We start from the raw sequence: 18,050 nt of genomic DNA on the forward strand, positions 1-18,050 counted from the left end.
AATTAAAACTCTGGCGCTGAGATTTATTTATAGTTATAGAAAATGCTAAAACTATGGGAATGGTAATATGCTTGCTGAAATATCACCAGTATCTAACTTCTCCTATGATCACCAGTCATGATTTTGTTGGCAATTGAATGTTTATGCAGTTTTACAATTTGTAAGCATGTGCCATTACATAGGCTTTATTTGTCGATTGATTACACAACTGAACTACTACTGAACTTAGCGAACCGGATATATTTACAAGGTATTTTGTTTGACATAAGCACATTAAATTGGTTGTATTGACATGAGAGTATTATTGATTATTGTTATATACTCCTAATGAAGTTGAAAAAAAAGATATATAGATGGATACTATATGGCGTATGTTTTTGAAAAAAAAAATGAGCGTTGCATGAAAACGTCACATGAAAACCTTGTTTTCGCTAATCTTTTTTTAAAGAGTAGATCTGTCACCCACTTAAACTTAACCAGGCTTATCCAAGAACATACATCAGATTACATACAGTATAGGGTGATCCTGATCTAACTATGCAACTTTTAATGCAATGCAATGCAATAATTGCATAATTAGATCTAGACCATCCTGTATTTCTCATATGCAAATCAGTCGAAAAATTACACCCTTCTTTTAATTGTTTTGACAAAAATATCTGTAAAAGATCTGCTATTTTGCACATATTCATTCATACCAGGGCAGTTGACACATTCCATATAAGTTAATGAGTAAAGGAAGCAGCATCTACAGAGAAAACCCACAAAAACATGGAAAGAACATGGACTCATCATGGGTGAAAATACTGTATGATGAAGCAGCCTTAAGTACATTGCAACCTCACTGTTTCCAGATACACCACACAATTGAAAATCAAGTAAAGTTACCTGTTGATGAGACTTGTTTAACTCCTGTTTTAATTATTCCTTACGAAAGTATAAGAAAAAATGTTTTGTTGACAACATATCCAAACTATTTTAAAATTTTGACTTTTTCATTAAATACACAATCACAATTGTACTGAGTAAATGTAATAGTGCCGCTATCACTACCATAGTTCCTAGCTGCCTATATTATTTATATTATCAAGGAGTTTCCATTTCTCCTAGTAGTGTTCATATTTCACACTTCAAAATGTTCACACACTTTCGCACCTTCTTGAGTTTTTCCCTGGGTACTTGTTTTCTGCCCACATCCCAAAGACTTGAGTGAATGTCAGTGTGCTTGTGAGTTTTCTGTGATGGACTTGCACCTCAGCTAAGGTTGGTAGCTGCCTTACACCCAGTGTTCCTGGACTAAGCTATGGCCCCCACAACCCTGTAATGAATAAAAAAAATTTTATAGCGAATGAAAACATGGATTCCGTATATTAAAACAAAATTCTATACAATCCATTGTAAAATTAAATGTAGTCACACAATCCTGCTGTCTCCTGTAGACGACAGCAATGTAGTACAATTAAGTAAAGTTGCTCTACATATTTGTAATATGTAAGAATGCAAAGGCTTGACTTCATGATTGACTTGCTAAAAGTGTATACTGTAGCACATGACCTCCACATAGTGCTAATATGATGTTGTTCTGTGAAGATAAAATGTTGTTAGCAAAAAGTAATGTAACTAGCACAGAAGAGCCTTCCAAAGCAGGAAATGATAATCTTAATCTAGCTGAATTTTTCAACTATATCAGCTTTTTTTGCTGAGCTATTGCTTATTTCATTGCTCAGTACACTGCACAAAGCAAATGATGATGTACCAGCGTCTGTAGGCAAGTTGAAGCCTCTAGTGTAACTTTCCCCTTCAGCAGGATAAAAAACGACAGGTCCTGTGGGGTCTGCGTAGTCTATTCACACTTGGGACAGTTGTATATCTTCATGCCCTCCACTCTGTCCATTTTCTGAGATAGCGCTTAGCTGACACGGGCTGCTGTTGTTTGGAAAAAACAACATACACTAAAGACAGAGAGAGAGAGAGAGAAGGAGAGGGGAAGGCAGATGGATAGAACGGGAAAGAGAGAAGCATTATCACCTTGGTGAGGCATCAAGAGTATAAAAAAGAAGAAAGGGTCTGTGGGCAAATTCATCTTCCCCTGCTACAATCAATCTCTCACCAAAAGAAATACACAATAACTAGGCAGGAAGGGGCCAAGATTTATGGCCTAGAAGCATCTATACTGACCAGCATCCACCTAGCCTGCTTGGCTTCCCTCTCTCTGCCAGAACACTTTTTTCTAATACTTACAATGATATACTATCTCTCTGTGCTGTTTTACAAGTACATTAGCTATATTTAATGAGATTGGTAAGTAATTTAATGGCTGTATATAGGATACGAGACTAGAAAGATCTTATTACCTGTGCTATTTTTATCAAATTATTAGAGAAGTTTTGATTTTTGTATTCCTTGATCCTGCCTAGTATTTTGCCTTTTGCTTAGTGAAGGGTGTATATGACGTAAAGAAAAACAAACCTGACCAAATGAAATGCTGGTAACAAATGCATATTTAAGGTTTAAGTTCATCTGCATCAACAGATAACAATAGTCTACATTTAACAGGTGACCTTTTCGTATTAGAAATAATTTTATTCAATTATTGTGTAGAGTGCAAAACACAAAACTGTGCATATTTTAGGGTTTTAATTAGTAAAAGTATTGACTAATGTCAAATATCCATAAGTAGGAACTGGCACAAATAATTTATTGTCATTTGCCCCCTCAACACAAGTCATGCTAACTCAAAAATGATATTAAAAAAAAGTATGACAGACAAATGTTTGCATTCAATGTAGAATGTACTGCTGAACATTCCTTAAGTGACTGTAGGTATAGGAGTGACTAGAGCTGTATAGTAAAAAAGAGTTGAAAAAAATAAGATCAGCTAGACCTTGGGAATCCTTCCACTCGAACCAAAAACATGGAATCATAGTTCTTGCTCTAGACTGAAGTTTGAGAATTAGTGATGCCCAATACTAGCATAAATTAACAGGATTATTCACTTGTTTGACATTATAAGAATTACCAAGGCCTTTGTTCCACACCAAACCTGCAAAGGAAATTGAAGCAGAGTCAGAAACGACCAGCACAGCCTTCTGTCTCTGAGTAGATGTGCATCTCACCCAACAGCGCAAATACACTGTTCATACATTTTTTGTATCACTGAGAAATTTCTTTTACACACATCATTTTTCAGCAGCCACAAACAGCTATGCATGAGTATTATATTTTTTAATAATATGAATTTAATATGCACTGTGCAGAATAACAGGTTATGTATCACTATGTGTATGTGTATTATGTGTAAGTCAAAGAAGGTTATGTTTAAGCTTCATAATGCACTGAAGGAATCTTCACCAGGAGTACTGTGTGCAGTTTTGGTCTCTGAGTTACAAAAAAGACATAGCAGTCCTACAAAAAGTTCAGAGAAGAATGAGTAGGCTGATTCCAAACTGCAGGATATGAGTTATGAGGACAGATTAAAGGAGCTGAACCTTTCCATTTTAAGCAAGTAGAAATTAAGAGTTGACATGATTGAAGTTATTGAAATTTATGGAATTAGCACAATAGATCCTTACAGTTATATTCAAATGCATTCAACAGGAATACAGGGAGATTTTTGGAAACTTGTTAGGAGTGGACTTCACACAAATGTTAGAAAGTTTTTCTTTCTCACAGAGGGTCATAAACATATGGAATAAGTTACCAAGTAGTGTGGCAGACAATATCAAGGTAGAGAATTAAATTAAAATGCATATATAACTGAAAATGTAAAGATCTTAAAATTAATAAAATGCCAAATATTAAAATTCAAGAACAGATTTTAGTTAAGAAAGCCTTTCAGACAATTAAAAGTAATGTTTTCTTAGAATTATGTTCTTTTCTTTTTATTAACATTTTCTCAAAATATATATTTCGATGTCATTTCATTGCCTGCCCACACCCACACATTCATGTTAATTATTATTTTACATACAGTGTCTGAATGGCATAAGGCATCATTTCAAATCCTGAAATGTAACACCAAACTGTAAACCAAAACAAATTTTAAATAACTTGCAGCATGTTTACTGGTGCACTGTCTAGACATATCAGATAATATAACCTTTTAATTATGCTTTGTTTCTGCTTCTGTTATTTGACAATGTCAGCAATTCATACAAATAAGGAATAACCTTTTGAAGCTTAGTCTGTGATATATAGTACAATTTCATTATTTTAACACACTAATTATATGAAAAGCAAAATTATCTTGCTTAAAAGTAACTGTCTGATTTGTGACAAAAAGTTCAAAATTGAAAACAAAGAGAAGAAAGTCAAAAGACCTACTTTAAGTGTGGGTTTGGGTAACTAATTAAAAATAAGGCAGGTGTTAAAGCAATATTTCAAAAATATTACTTTACATACGTAAGAAGTACAAATTAGAATGACAAACATCTTTCTCAAATAATACTGCCTAAGAAATACCAATTAAAGTGAAAATATTTTTTATACTTCACACATAAAATTTGTAAAAGGTACAAGTACATTGCTACATTATTTTGAACTTTGAAAAGACTACATTGTCTCTCTGTTTCTTTCTTTTATTGCAGCCCTTCTTTATAAGCTGTCATGTAACAACCTGACCTGTGAGGTCTTTGCAACTGATTGCATTTACAAACTAATTAATAAGGTTGACCTCAGATGGAGCAATAATAACAAATTCTGCCACTTAAGACCAAAAACGGCAGATGAAGGAGACAATTTAAATACAATATGAAACAGCTGATCAAAAACAACCCTTAAACAGGCCAATCATAATGTTTTGATATATATTTAAATGCAGTTTTATTTTTCAAAGCATGTACCTTTTTCACTTTATCATTTACTGTTTATTCAGTGCAGAGCTGAATCAGGGAATAGGTAGAAATACCCATGAATTCATTTGCTGCAGTTGTCGGAGACTTTTGGCAGCATTAGACATAAGACTAAAGACAGCACTGAACAGAGAGCCAAAAGCAGAAGAAATAAGGCAAATCATATTAATATACACTAGTCGATCCATTCATCCATCCATCTATCAATCTACTGAACCTGCTTATCTTGGTTTAAGAATCTTGGGAGCAAAGTTGGGGTAGTTGCTCAAACACAGCATTCACTACATGTAAATAGATAAAATAGATGACACCCACATGTCCTTCCTGTATTTTAACGTTAAAATTATCAGTCAAATTGATGCTGTATCAATTTTAAAAAATATTTCAAGTATTTTGTTCACAAAACACCCCTGCTTGCTTCGCTCACCAACCCCCAGAAGCGGGAACTGGATGCCCACTATCTTGCGGCTGAGCTCGAAGGTCATTGGGGCACCCCTCCATTAGAAAAAGCAATTGTACTTGAGGAGTTGGTATATAGAAAAGTACGCGGTGCATGGGAGGAAGATGGTGTAGTCCTTAGTTATTACAGATAGAAAATCAGATACTTGAGTATTTCACTACACTGTCTATTTTAAATACCAACGAATACTAAAACGTAGTAAAAAGTTATGGCAAAAAAGCAGAAGTTAAACAATAAAGTGTAATAAGAAGTAAATAAAAAATTAAATTACATTAACGCCAACATCAAAAACAATATTATTACTTTATCTTCTAACTTACATTCTATAAACGTTGATTTTTTACAATTCTGTTTGCATATTGTTTGGGATATTTTTCTCTTTCTCTGTTATTGGATGATTCTCTTTGTTCTTGATTTTTATTATATGAAGCTCTTTTTTGTTCATTTTCTTTTTTCAATGCTCATTATCAACTCTTGCCCGTGTTTTTCGGCCGTGATCTAGAATTCAATGTTCTTGAATAGATATAATAATTTGCTTTTCTGCCTGGCCATTATAATTGACTGCGTTAAAGAGCAAGTAGGAGTAATAATTGGGCGAGAGGTGCAGAGGGGGAAGTGGTCAAGACTGAATAACGTGGAAATGACAGAAAACATTTTAATATAATAGAGAGATAAAAGTGATAAAATTGCTCAAGCAGTTGCAAATATGGAGTTATTGAATAGTAAAATTTTTAATAGTGTAGCGACCACCAGAGGTCAGCACTTATTGATCAGGTGAGGACATCTACTTAACGTGTGTTTTTATGTAATTGCGTAAATACATATCCATGTCTCTCTTATCTTGGTGCTCACTACAGTATAAAAAAGCATGTGTTGATCAAAAAGAAAGCATTTAAATTTTGAAATTAACTATCTTGCAAGTCAAGTCAAGTTGTGGAGCATGCAGTGGTACAGTGCATTGCCGCACCCACTACACGACGAAAAAACTTGGGATCCCGGTTGGCAACCCCCCAGGCAGACACACGGTCCAGTCCCACCCTCCAGAAATGACCCACTATCTGCCGCAGCCTGGTGTTACCTGGGCGACCCCTTGGCCTGGACCAACCACTCAGGTCCCCAACAATGAGGATCTTATGAGCTGGATCACCCTCGGGGACATGCGCCACATGGCCGTAGTGCCGTAACTGACGCTCCCTCACAATAGGTAATGTGCCTTATTCGGGACTCCATGAGCAACTACTCATTCGACAGAAAGTCAAACCAACGGTACCCAAGGATTTTCCGGAGAGACACAGTACCAAAGGAGTCCAGTCTTCGTCTCAGGTCACTGGATAGCATCCATGTCTCGCAAGCATATAGCAAGACAGCAAGCACCAGGATTCTAAAGACTTGGACCTTAGTCCTTTTGCATAGATATAGGGAGCGCCACACACCCCTTTCCAGCGACTTCATGAACCCCCATGCTCTCCCAATCCATCTACTGACTTCATAGGAAGAGTCACCAGAAACATGAATGTCACTGCCAAGGTAAATAAACCTCTCAACAAGGTTGACACTCTCTCCGCAAATAGACACACTGCTGATGGCTGTGCCCAAGAGGTCATTATAGGCCTGGATCTTGGTTTTTATCCAGGACACTCGCAAGCCCAGACACTCAGACTCCTCGCTCAGTCTCTCGAGCACCCCAATTAGAGCCTCCATTGACCCCGCGAAGATCACAGCATCTTCAGCAAAGTCAAGATCCCTGAATCTTTCTTCACCAACTGATGCACCTCAGCCGCTGGACCCCACGACCTTGCCCAACACCCAATCCATACAAGCATTGAACAGACTAGGAGCAAGAACACACCCCTGAAGAACCCCAGAATCAACTGGGAAAGACACAAAGGTTCTGCCTCCACTCTGCACAGCACTCACAGTACCAGTGTACAGGCTGGCCATGATATCCAGCAACCTCTAGGGGATCCCGCGAACCCTCAGGATGTCCCACAGGGCAGCTCAATCAATTGAGTCGAACGCTTTACAAAAATCAACAAAGGCTGCAAAGAAACTCTGCCGATATTCGCGTTTGCGCTCTATGAGAATCCTCAGTGCCAGTATGCGGTCGATGGTAGACGTCTTAGGTGTAAAACCAGACTGTTCAAGTCGCTGGTAGGTGAGCAAGTGATCACAGATCCTATTGAGGACGACCCTAGCAAGGACCTTACCTGGCACCAAGAGCAGTGTTATCCCCCTGTAGTTGCTGCAATCCAGTCGATCATCCTTCCCTTTCCAGATAGGGACGACAAGTCCCGTTTTCCAGTCAGTTGGGATAATGCCAGTGTCCCAAATGGAAGCAAAGATTGCTTGCAATGCCAGGAAGACAGCCTTACCACCAGCCTGGAGAAGTTCACCCTGGATACCACAGATCCCTGCAGCCTTTCCTCCCCTCAGCTGGTTCACCAACTGTGCAATCTCAGTGAGATTGGGTAGTTCACAGCTAATTAGAGGATCAGCCTCAAGGACCGTGGACCCAGAGATATCCAATGTCCTAGCCGGAGGATCAGCTTTGAACAACTGCTCAAAGTATCCAACCCAGCGGGTCACAACTACAGTGTCATCTGTAAGGACCGTTCCATCAGCAGCCCTGACTTTGACTCTCCGAGGAACAGATGCTGATGTGTGTAATGCTTAGATTCCTCTGTAAGCAGGATGTGGGTCGCTAGACCACAGATGGTGTGTGACTTGCTCACAGATTCCTCTAACAAACGCCTCTTCATCTGCCCTCAGAACCCTCACAGTCGTCCTTCTCAGTTCCCTGTACAGACCAGAGTTGCCACTGAGCTGTGCACTGTGACTCCTCTCGTTGATAGATCTCCTTCACCGCACCACGAGTACCAAGTTCAACGATGCGGTTCTGGGCGCTGGAACCAGGATCCAGCGACTCACAGCCCTTGACCTTTTGCAAAGTCAAGAAACATGGAGTCACTTTCACCATGGTCACCAGACCCATGGGGACCGAGACAACCCTCAAAGCCAGCCCTGTCAGTGCCAGTGGCTGCACTGAAGTCACCCATGACCAGAGGAGTGTCACCTTGTGGGCACCCATCAACCACCGAGCAAAGCTACAAAAAAAATGTCTCCCTCGCCGAGACATCACTCACCGCGGTCTGAGCATACACTGAGACAACAGACAAGGCACCCAGGGAGTGCCGTAATCTGAATCTCATAATACACTTGTTGAAAGGAGTGACATCAGACACCATCGGAAAAAGCCAATCCGCTACAGCAACAGCTACTCCCCGAGTATGACAGTCATAAGAGCGACCAGACCAATAAAAGGTGTATCCACCTACAGAGATCTGGCCAGTCCCCGGTCTGCGCACCTCAGAGAGTGCTGAAATGCGGAGTTACACAGCTTCTCTGACAGCAAAGGAAGATGATCATCTTGCCGGAGAGACAATTATCTTGTTATCTTGCATTCACTAAAAATTAAATAAAGGTTCAGTTACCTTATACAGACGTGGAAAATGTTAAAGAGACTGAAATGTATGTCGGAATATGGGCTACACTTTACAACATGATACTTAACATTGTTTTTGTTTGATTGAAAATCAAAGACGTTTTGCTTCTGTAGTTCTAATATGAGCGCATTGATCAAAAGGCTGTGCATTGGAAAGAACAAAAAATATTAATGTAGCTACTATATGTTTATTTCTAAAGTTTAAAAATATATTCCAGTTCACTATGCTCCACTTTCCTTCACAGTCCACACTGCAGTCCTAAAAGAAGTAGGAAAAGGAATAGCATGCACAAAAGAAAACAAGTGGTAAAGTTAAGTAGACATCAGTGCCTGTATTTATCAGGTGTCTCTGAATTAATCCTAGGAATTGCAAAAGTCTGACTAGGATAAGAATTTGTCCTACCCTGAGTAGGACATTAGAAGTAGTTACAAAGTTTCCTACACCCACTCCCAGCGAGAAGTAAGATTTCATGTTTGAGAATGAGTGACGTCATGATTTTAAATGACGTACAAGATTTGTTATGAACATTATTGAATCTCAGTCAGATACATATCTTTTAATGAGTTTGTTGTTCTCCCATATTTACAAATATTCCTGGGATGTTCATGCTAGTTTCTGCCTGTATACCAACTTCCGGGAGCTCCTAATGAGGTACGACAACTTCAAAGCTATCATTAATCTTGGTTAGGTGTTTTTTCAACAATTAGTCAGATTAGGTCAGGTCAGGTCAGGTTGGGGAGCATGCACTAGTACAATGCAAAGCATTTCACAAAACAGCTCATGATCCTGGTTGGCAATCCCCCAGGCAGACACATGGTCCAGTCCCACCCCCCGGAAATGACTATCTTTCTGCTGTAGCCAGGAGTTACGTGGGTATCCTATCTATCTATCATATTAGCCAAGCGACTACAGCCACCAGTAAGTTTGTATACATGTTGATTCTTCCATTTTTCTAAACACCACTTCATTAATGGGGTGTTCCATGGGTTTTCCCTTTGATCGTATCATTGCTTCATAATAGGGGTGTTTGGGCTTTCTCACTAATGTGTTCTCACTTTTTAAAGGGGTGCTTATTACTCATTTACTTCATTTTAACCTTAGCAATTACTTTGATGGTTCCTCTTAAGATGTGGCAAACCTCACATGCTCAAGCTTTAAACCACATTTAGTTAACCCTTTAGTTACCTTCAGTTCTTTTCCTTATGCTTTTAATAATCCATTGATACAACTTCATTTAAGTATACACTTGTATTAAATTGTAAAAATTACCATGTATTGATTAAAAATATTTGACTAAAATTCTATGGTCACCAGTCACTAGGCATCTACCTCTTGACCAGTAGGCTGCCACTTCTTGATATTAGATCCAGATTACTCATTAATCCATGCCACAGAGAGCATGTTGATAGAAGCAAAAGATTACAAAGAGACAGGATGCCTGGAAATTGGAATGTTACGAGCCCTAAGCCTTCGAAATTATCACCAATCATACCTAACATTGAAAAGAGATGGAGCTATTTCAGATTCAAAGAGCTGCATTTTGAATTACACAAAACTTTTCACCATTATTCACCCCGTTATTTTTAAACAGTTTAATTTAAATGATTTATAAGCAATTGAACTAAAAATTCTATAAAGCACAATGAAAAATAGACAGAGACCCTCTAATTTGTAAATACTTATTGGAAGTACCTTTAAGAGAAATAAGAATTGCAAGTTGACAAGAGTTATTTTTCCATTAAAATAGGGCAACGTTTTTGTTTTCCATGACAGACTTTCTCTAACTTTCTTGTTAGGGACCATTAATGGGCAGCAGCATTCTGAGTCTGGTCGTAGTCATGGTAATTTTGTGTTGACCAGCATTCTGAATTTAGTGACAGAACTTTTCCCCATTTATCCAGTTATCTTGGTTTCATGAAAATAAATAAAAAATAAAAAAACATTTGTAAGTAATAAAATGGAAGTGTGTAAGGAGCTTGGACTGAAATAGAAGTGGTACTTCTGAGAGAAGCACTTGTTCATTTGACCACATGTTTAGTTATTTGTATTTGCACTCAGTTTAGTATGAGATATGGTGGTTTTCCAAGTGTATTTTTTCAGATTCAGTGGAAATACATTTTTTATTGTATCTTCAGCTTACTTTCTCCATTAACTATAAACATCTTATTAGGTTCTGACAAATGTTTTTGTGTGTTTTGTACTTTTAATATCAAAATTCTATTTTAGTGACAAGTGTTGTATATTACCTAGATTTGTGGTTTTATTTGTATCAGACTTCAGTTGTTTGTGCTATATACAGTACCTTATTTTGCATTATACTAATGCTGCAGAATATAAGTAAAATTAAAAAGTATTCCTTATAAAGCAGTCTTCTTGAGGCAGATAATTTTATTGATTAAAGAAAACATGCTCAACTGCCTGTTAAACCCTAGGCAGTTAAAACCCTAAGTCCTAGGTGACACACACCTCTCTTCCAGATGAGGTTTTCAGTTTTAATAATGGATCTGTCAATGCATAAATTTAGATCTCTTTTTGTCTCCTCTCACATCCCAAAGTAATTTTTCGAGGGTGACTCTACTAGAAATACTGCAGTGTAAAGTAAGTGCTTCTAAAACTCATGAGAAAATGTGAAGACACTTTGAGAAAAGACTAATACTTTAAATAAGGAGCTGTATTTGTTCTAGTTCACGTGTTGCTCACTTATTGCTAAGTAAAAATGAGCAAAGTTTTTCGTAAGCAGCAATTATCGGACAGATGCACTTAGGTAGTCCCTGTTTTAAAGTGTTACATAAGTGTGTTTTTATGGTCTTGAATACACAATGCACTTAATGCATTACACATACAATAAGGTGTGCATAGAATTCCATCAAATAAAGAATTTAACTAATTTAATTACACAAATGGCTATTTAATGGCTATTTAAATAGCACTCTCATCCTACTAAAATATGGTGTCATACTACAGTATATACAGGGCAGAAATTAAGAAAGAGGAGCTTTAAGAGGAACTAGTGTATTTGGTCAACAGAGTACATTTTTACTATTCCCTCTGCTATACAACTAAAACACAACAGATAAGCAGGAAGAATATTTCTTCTGACGGAGACTGTTGAGATTGATTGAACTTAACAAAACTTGTCAGCACCAGTAAATGGTATGCAGTACACATGGTATCTTCGAGTTGTTTTTTTTAAAGAGGAGATACAAAGTGCTGAAGTGAAAATATTTCACCACTGTGAACCAGTAGTGACAAGACCAGTGATGTTATGAATGATGACAGTGTCAGTCTCTTTGCTGTTTGGACAGAATCTGACAGAAGCAATTAATTTGACATGACAGGTCGCTTTTTAGTGTTGCTCAGGGTCATTTAATGGATATGTGGCCTGCTGATGCCCACAATTAACACTGTTACCTGCATGAACTTCACACACAAGGAAATTAAAATAAAACAAAGGCGGAAATGGTTTAATTAATGTCCCTTATGACTAACACTCAGGAGAAGTGAAAGAGTCTCATTTTGAGGTCAGGAAGAGTTGGTGTATATAGTGGTACAGCAAGATATTGGGATGATAAAGTGTACTGGACAAAGATTAAGATAATGATAGGCACAAGTTTATTTTGGACTAATAAATAACAATGTGAACAACCCTGCCAAATATTCCTGAAAAGTGTTAAGGGCCTTCATTCTAAAACTGATAGGCCATCCCTTAAATTAGCAAGCAGATCTTTACAGATGTCCTACAACTAAAGTCATTGTCTCTACAGTAAGTCATTTCATTTGGAGTATATTTTTTTATAAATAAAATAAGGCCTGAATCTGGAGATCAGAATGTAAATGCAGAGGGAATGAATGTGTGAAGTTAAGTAAAAGAGGCCACAGTCAAAGTAGAAGAAAGAATCTGAAATTAGCCCAAAATGTAAGTGAATGCCACAATAATGATTTGAGAATAGAATTTATATGGCCATGCTTTTTAGTTCTAGTAACTATTCTTGTATTAACATTTAAAACTAAGTCTAAAAATATAATGATTTAAACAGCATAGATACAATAAATCTAAACATAAAAAAAGTAAAAATGAGCAATAAGATCTTGTATGTTTTTTCTTGTTCTTATACTGTATTTTAATAATTGTTTGGTACACTTAGTTTAGGTACTGCAAAAATGCATCTATTATTCATTTACACTTCTGTAACAAGACCTTAGCAAAGGCTTCTTTGGTCTTCATAACACTACTAAAACATCAGAGGATAGGTTATTCATCTGCTGTGCAGTGTGGTAATACCATCCATCCATCCATTTTCCAACCCGCTGAATCCGAACACAGGGTCACGGGGGTCTGCTGAAGCCAATCCCAGCCAACACAGGGCACAAGGCAGGAACCAATCCTGGGCAGGGTGCCAACCCACCGCAGAGTGTGGTAATACGATGGTAATATTATTTGATAATATGAAGGATTCAGAGGTATAATACTTCATATGTAACATCAAGAGAAATGTGTCTCAGTTAAGCCACCGCAGACCACTGAAAAGTTAAGTTTTGTTAGTAGGTCATGTTGCAAAGATGAATAAATACTTCATGCTCTGATGCTTTGTAAGTGTTATAAGACCCAAAGAAGTGTATGTTAAAAGACGTCTACCTAGTTGTAAATGAGTAATAGATGCATTTTATCAGTATATATACTAAGGTGTCACAAATCATTTATTAATAACTTTGTTTAATTTTAAATCTTTTACTAGCTGGCCAAACCAGTGATTTTATTAATATGTATTTATAAACATTTTCAACTTTGTTTCTCCAATATTCACAGTACTAAATACTTACCACATGGTTCTGAATTCTACATTAGTAAAGGAATGGAATAACCTGCTTTATTAAAGAATGCTGTACCGATGCTTCATCTATATACATTTGCTTAATCCAAATCAAGACTCTTCACCTTTTGTTACTTTATGCATATTTAATATATAGAGGCAGTACTATTTTCAAGAAATTGCCCATGTATTCATATATCTCTGTGTTTGTGTGACTGTCATAAAAAATTGTGGACGCTGCAGCTGAGGAACAAATGGACCAGTTCTTATGATATTTTATGAAAAACGTGAACTAATTAGTCTTCAGAGTTGATTAGGTTTGGATGAATTCCAGCTATTCAGCTTCAAACCTTAAAGTTAATAAAGTTTTTAAAGCTACCAACAAAAAAACATTTTTAGGAGTTTGAAAAAATAAAGGTTTAGTGAATTTTGAGATCAATCCAAAGACAGAGCTTTCAAAGTTCAAAATTGTTAGACACAGTGGCAGTATTGTATCTTTCATATTTTTTGGTACGTTAACTTCATAAAATGTAATAATGTTAAAAATATGAAGAAAGTCATGTAACGGCCATGTCAGATTTTTTCCTTTTCTTTCATAAAACCTCTTCCTTAAAACCCTGAATTAGATTAACAGATATATGAATATTAATGAAATCCTGTTTAAACTGCACACAGACTACAATAAGTGATACTTAGTACAAAAGGGGGAAACTTTTAATAGTTGTAGATTTTACACTGCCTTTTGTCATGCTGTAGTTTAGGCTACAAAACATCTTGCTCACTCATTGACCCCAAACGTTTGTACATGAGGTACACCTTTCTGTTTTTTCTCATTCAAATTCTATACTTTACTGTACAGTTTGTGGTAATTCAATGACTTATGTAGCATACCTGTAATCTGGTAATTTTGCTAAATCTGGCAGCCCCTTGTATTTATTGCTCTTCTCATTTAGGTGAACTTATAGAGCTTCTCCCATGACACTAATGTCAGCAGTATTACTTTTTTAAATATAAATTTAAAGGAGCAGAATGTGGATTTTGAAAATCTAACCCAAGAGGCTAATGATCATTTTTGCCTAAATTCACAGTGGATTAGAAAGATGACCAGGACCAACAATAAAATAGAATTGTTTGATTTGGAAGAACAATCTGATAAACCCAATAAAATTCATTAAAAGCAATTCATAAACCTAATAAAATAACATTTATCATAATATTTACAAAGTAACGGTTTAGGTGCATTAACATATATTCCAAAAAGCACTCATTGCAGTTGCCATTTCCGTTTGTCTGTTTGTCCATCTGTCTGTTTGCATTAAACAACCTGGCTATATGGAGGACTGAATTTGGTGAAATCTGGCACACTTATTCTCAATGAAAATTTTCAGGAAAGCGCAATTGTCTTTGAAATATTTCAATCAGAGCACATTTTACAAATTTGGGAAATTTCAAAGTTTTCTACTGAAAAGCACTTATAAATTTTCCATCGTGTCTGTCTTAAAATATTTTTCTGTGTGACTTCAATTACAGATGAGTTTATTGTTTCAAATTTGCCATGAGAGAGATTACTTTAACTTGTAATTTTACATATTTTCATCTTTTACACATCAGAATTCTGCTCCTGACAGCAAAATAGATCTCCAGTACAAGAAAATCACCAGCTCACTTCTCGTGCTGCTTGAAGTAAGTTAAGTGTAAATATATTTCAGAGGCAACTCATGGTATTAAATCCAACAAAATGGACACACTAGTAGGTAGTGTATGCATTGAAATTTGCACTTGGGAATACCAGACAGTTCATCAGGTGTACAAGCAGCTAGCAGATGGCTAGCTTTTGTGGGCACTGCTGCAGCAAGAGATGTGTGGGTACAAGAAAGGAGCCAGCAATTGTGGGACTGTGAATGATGTCACAGCTGTAGCTCTACTCTATTGACTACCAATGCTGGCTGATGATGGCAGCACAGAGCCCATGCATATACATAAAATATATTAATTCTAATCTTACCACTCTCATTCATGTCGCATGATCACGAATCAGATATGTATCCGATCTAGGATCACATATGAAAGTGATCCACATATGATTTGAAAAGATTGGATTTCTGTGTCCACACAGCCCTGAAAACATCAGATTTGTGTCACATTAAAGCAAACATCAGAGCTGAGTCACTCCACCCTAATAATGTAGCCTCTGAAATTTTAAATGCTGCAGCTTTGAAAGCAGTTAACAAAGTCCTCTAATGACCTAAATGTTGCCCCATGAATATATTTTCCAATTTTTTGGAGTTCAGGAAAAATACTTATTGTCTGTTTCAAAGGATATGACTAAACTTAGACAGTTTGATTCAGGCAAAAATGAGATGAAACTCCTGACAGCGGTATTGAAAAAGATCCAGATAGAGGAGGATGATCCCCATGAAATGTCATAAGGGAGTACTCTGTGTTTGCTTATCTCAGGTCAAAGATAGGGACCTACTGAAACTGTAACTACAGTAGAATTGTGGGGACATCAGGACAGACTTACATATTTACCTCATGGTACTCTGTAGAAGGACGTGTCTTCCAGAGGAAATTGATGGAGTTCAGTTGGTTTTAGAAAGGGAAGAAAAACCACTGGGAATCCTTGATGCTTCTCTGCATGGCTTTTAAATGTATTAGTTACATGGCACTTTTACTTAGTGGCCACAAAATTTTCAATCATCAACAAGACGTCATGGCTTGACTTATAACTGTTCAACAGCTCCTAATTATCATTATTTTGCTTAGTTAAGAATTGGGTATTGGGAGAAAGAGGAAGATAGGTTTTTGGAATAGAAGCCGGGTTGTGTAGGCAAGAAAGCAGTCGGGGTAACTGGAAGGAAGACAGGGTGCTTTCTCTCTGTGCAATATTGTTTCTTTGTGTAATTATCCCCTTTTATTATGTCATTATGTCATTCTATGAATAAACTATTGAAGACACCGAATTTTACTAAATACAAACATTCATTTTGCTGAGATATTTCAAGCTACCACAAACAGTGTTCTGTCACCAACTGTTTCCTTTTACAATACAACCCGCTGTCATATCAATTAGTCAGTAGCTACTTTTGTACAGCAGCTACTGCACCCAGCATCATGACTTCTTGGCACAACCATAAAAAGTGCCATGATCAGATAAATGAACAAGTTATAAAGCATAATGAAAACTTAACAAATCCTAACTATACATAATTTTTGTGTAAATGCTTTTGTATTATGTATTATGTTATTAGCCACCTCCTTGTGTGCTTTGTGTGTTTTAGCAAAAACAAACAAATAAGTGAAAGTAAACACACTGTGAAAAAGTGTGCCTTAATAATTTTCAATTATATTTCAATTGTAAAAATACTTCTAAGAATGCAATGAAAAAGTCGACATAATTTAGCTTGGCACTTGTAACCAGGAGGTCATATAGTGATCTGCGAAGAAGATTAGCTGATTCATTTTTTCACTGCATTAATTAAATAACAATGCAAATAACATCTAACCAATGTATTTGAACATGCTTAGGGACAGATAATAATTTAGTCCAGCACCTTAATGCCAAGTGTCTCTTTTATTAGCCTCTCTAAAGTGGCATGGTTCTGTCTGTTTTCCAGTTGTAGCTTTTGTATCATTGTCTGTATTTGCTCATTTCTCATTACCTCCTACAAGATGACAGTTAAACTTATAAGAATAAAAGGTCATTCTTCATTCAAGGAGATTTTTAAATACCTATCCCATCATAGGAACACTCTCAGTGGGGTTTGGCACTCTGCAAAGCCTTTTTTCTTGACCTTCACCCAGGTATCAAACTCTCGGCTTTCAAATGCCCTAATGATTGTTTCTACTTCTATGTTTTCCCAACAGCTTTATCTTGAAAACCCACAAAGTTGAAGGGCAATGTTCTTTTGCCAGGACCTTTCTGGTCCCCAAGATTTTCATGTTTAGCTTCTTAAATTTCTTCAATTTAAACCTGTTGTAAGTCTTCAAAATTAAAGCTAGAATACAAATGTAGTACTATATAAAATATTCCAAAAATAAAATAATTATATACAAATGATCCCAAGGGGTTTTGTATTATTCACATAGATATTTTAAAAATAGAGCACCGAAAAATTAAATAAATAAAGGGTCATTCAAATAGCTATTGTTAGGGACTGACCCAGCAACACTGTGTTTCAAAATCCACTGACCTGTCCCTACTAACACTCTGATGTTTATGTAATGTAGTAAGTACTTTTCCAAATACATATATGTCAATTAATACTCTTCTCTCTCATATTTGACATGCTCTTAAAACTGTAAAATACTGTTCAGATGTCTGACGAGTTTCCCACCATGTACTCTGGTTTTCCTCCCGGCTTAATAAAGGGAGTGCAAGTATTTTTATCAGTGATTCCAAGTTGGTGCTGTGCAAGTGTGGTCT

This window comes from Erpetoichthys calabaricus, chromosome 9 (genome assembly GCF_900747795.2).
Source record: "Erpetoichthys calabaricus chromosome 9, fErpCal1.3, whole genome shotgun sequence".
NCBI lineage: Eukaryota > Metazoa > Chordata > Cladistia > Polypteriformes > Polypteridae > Erpetoichthys > Erpetoichthys calabaricus.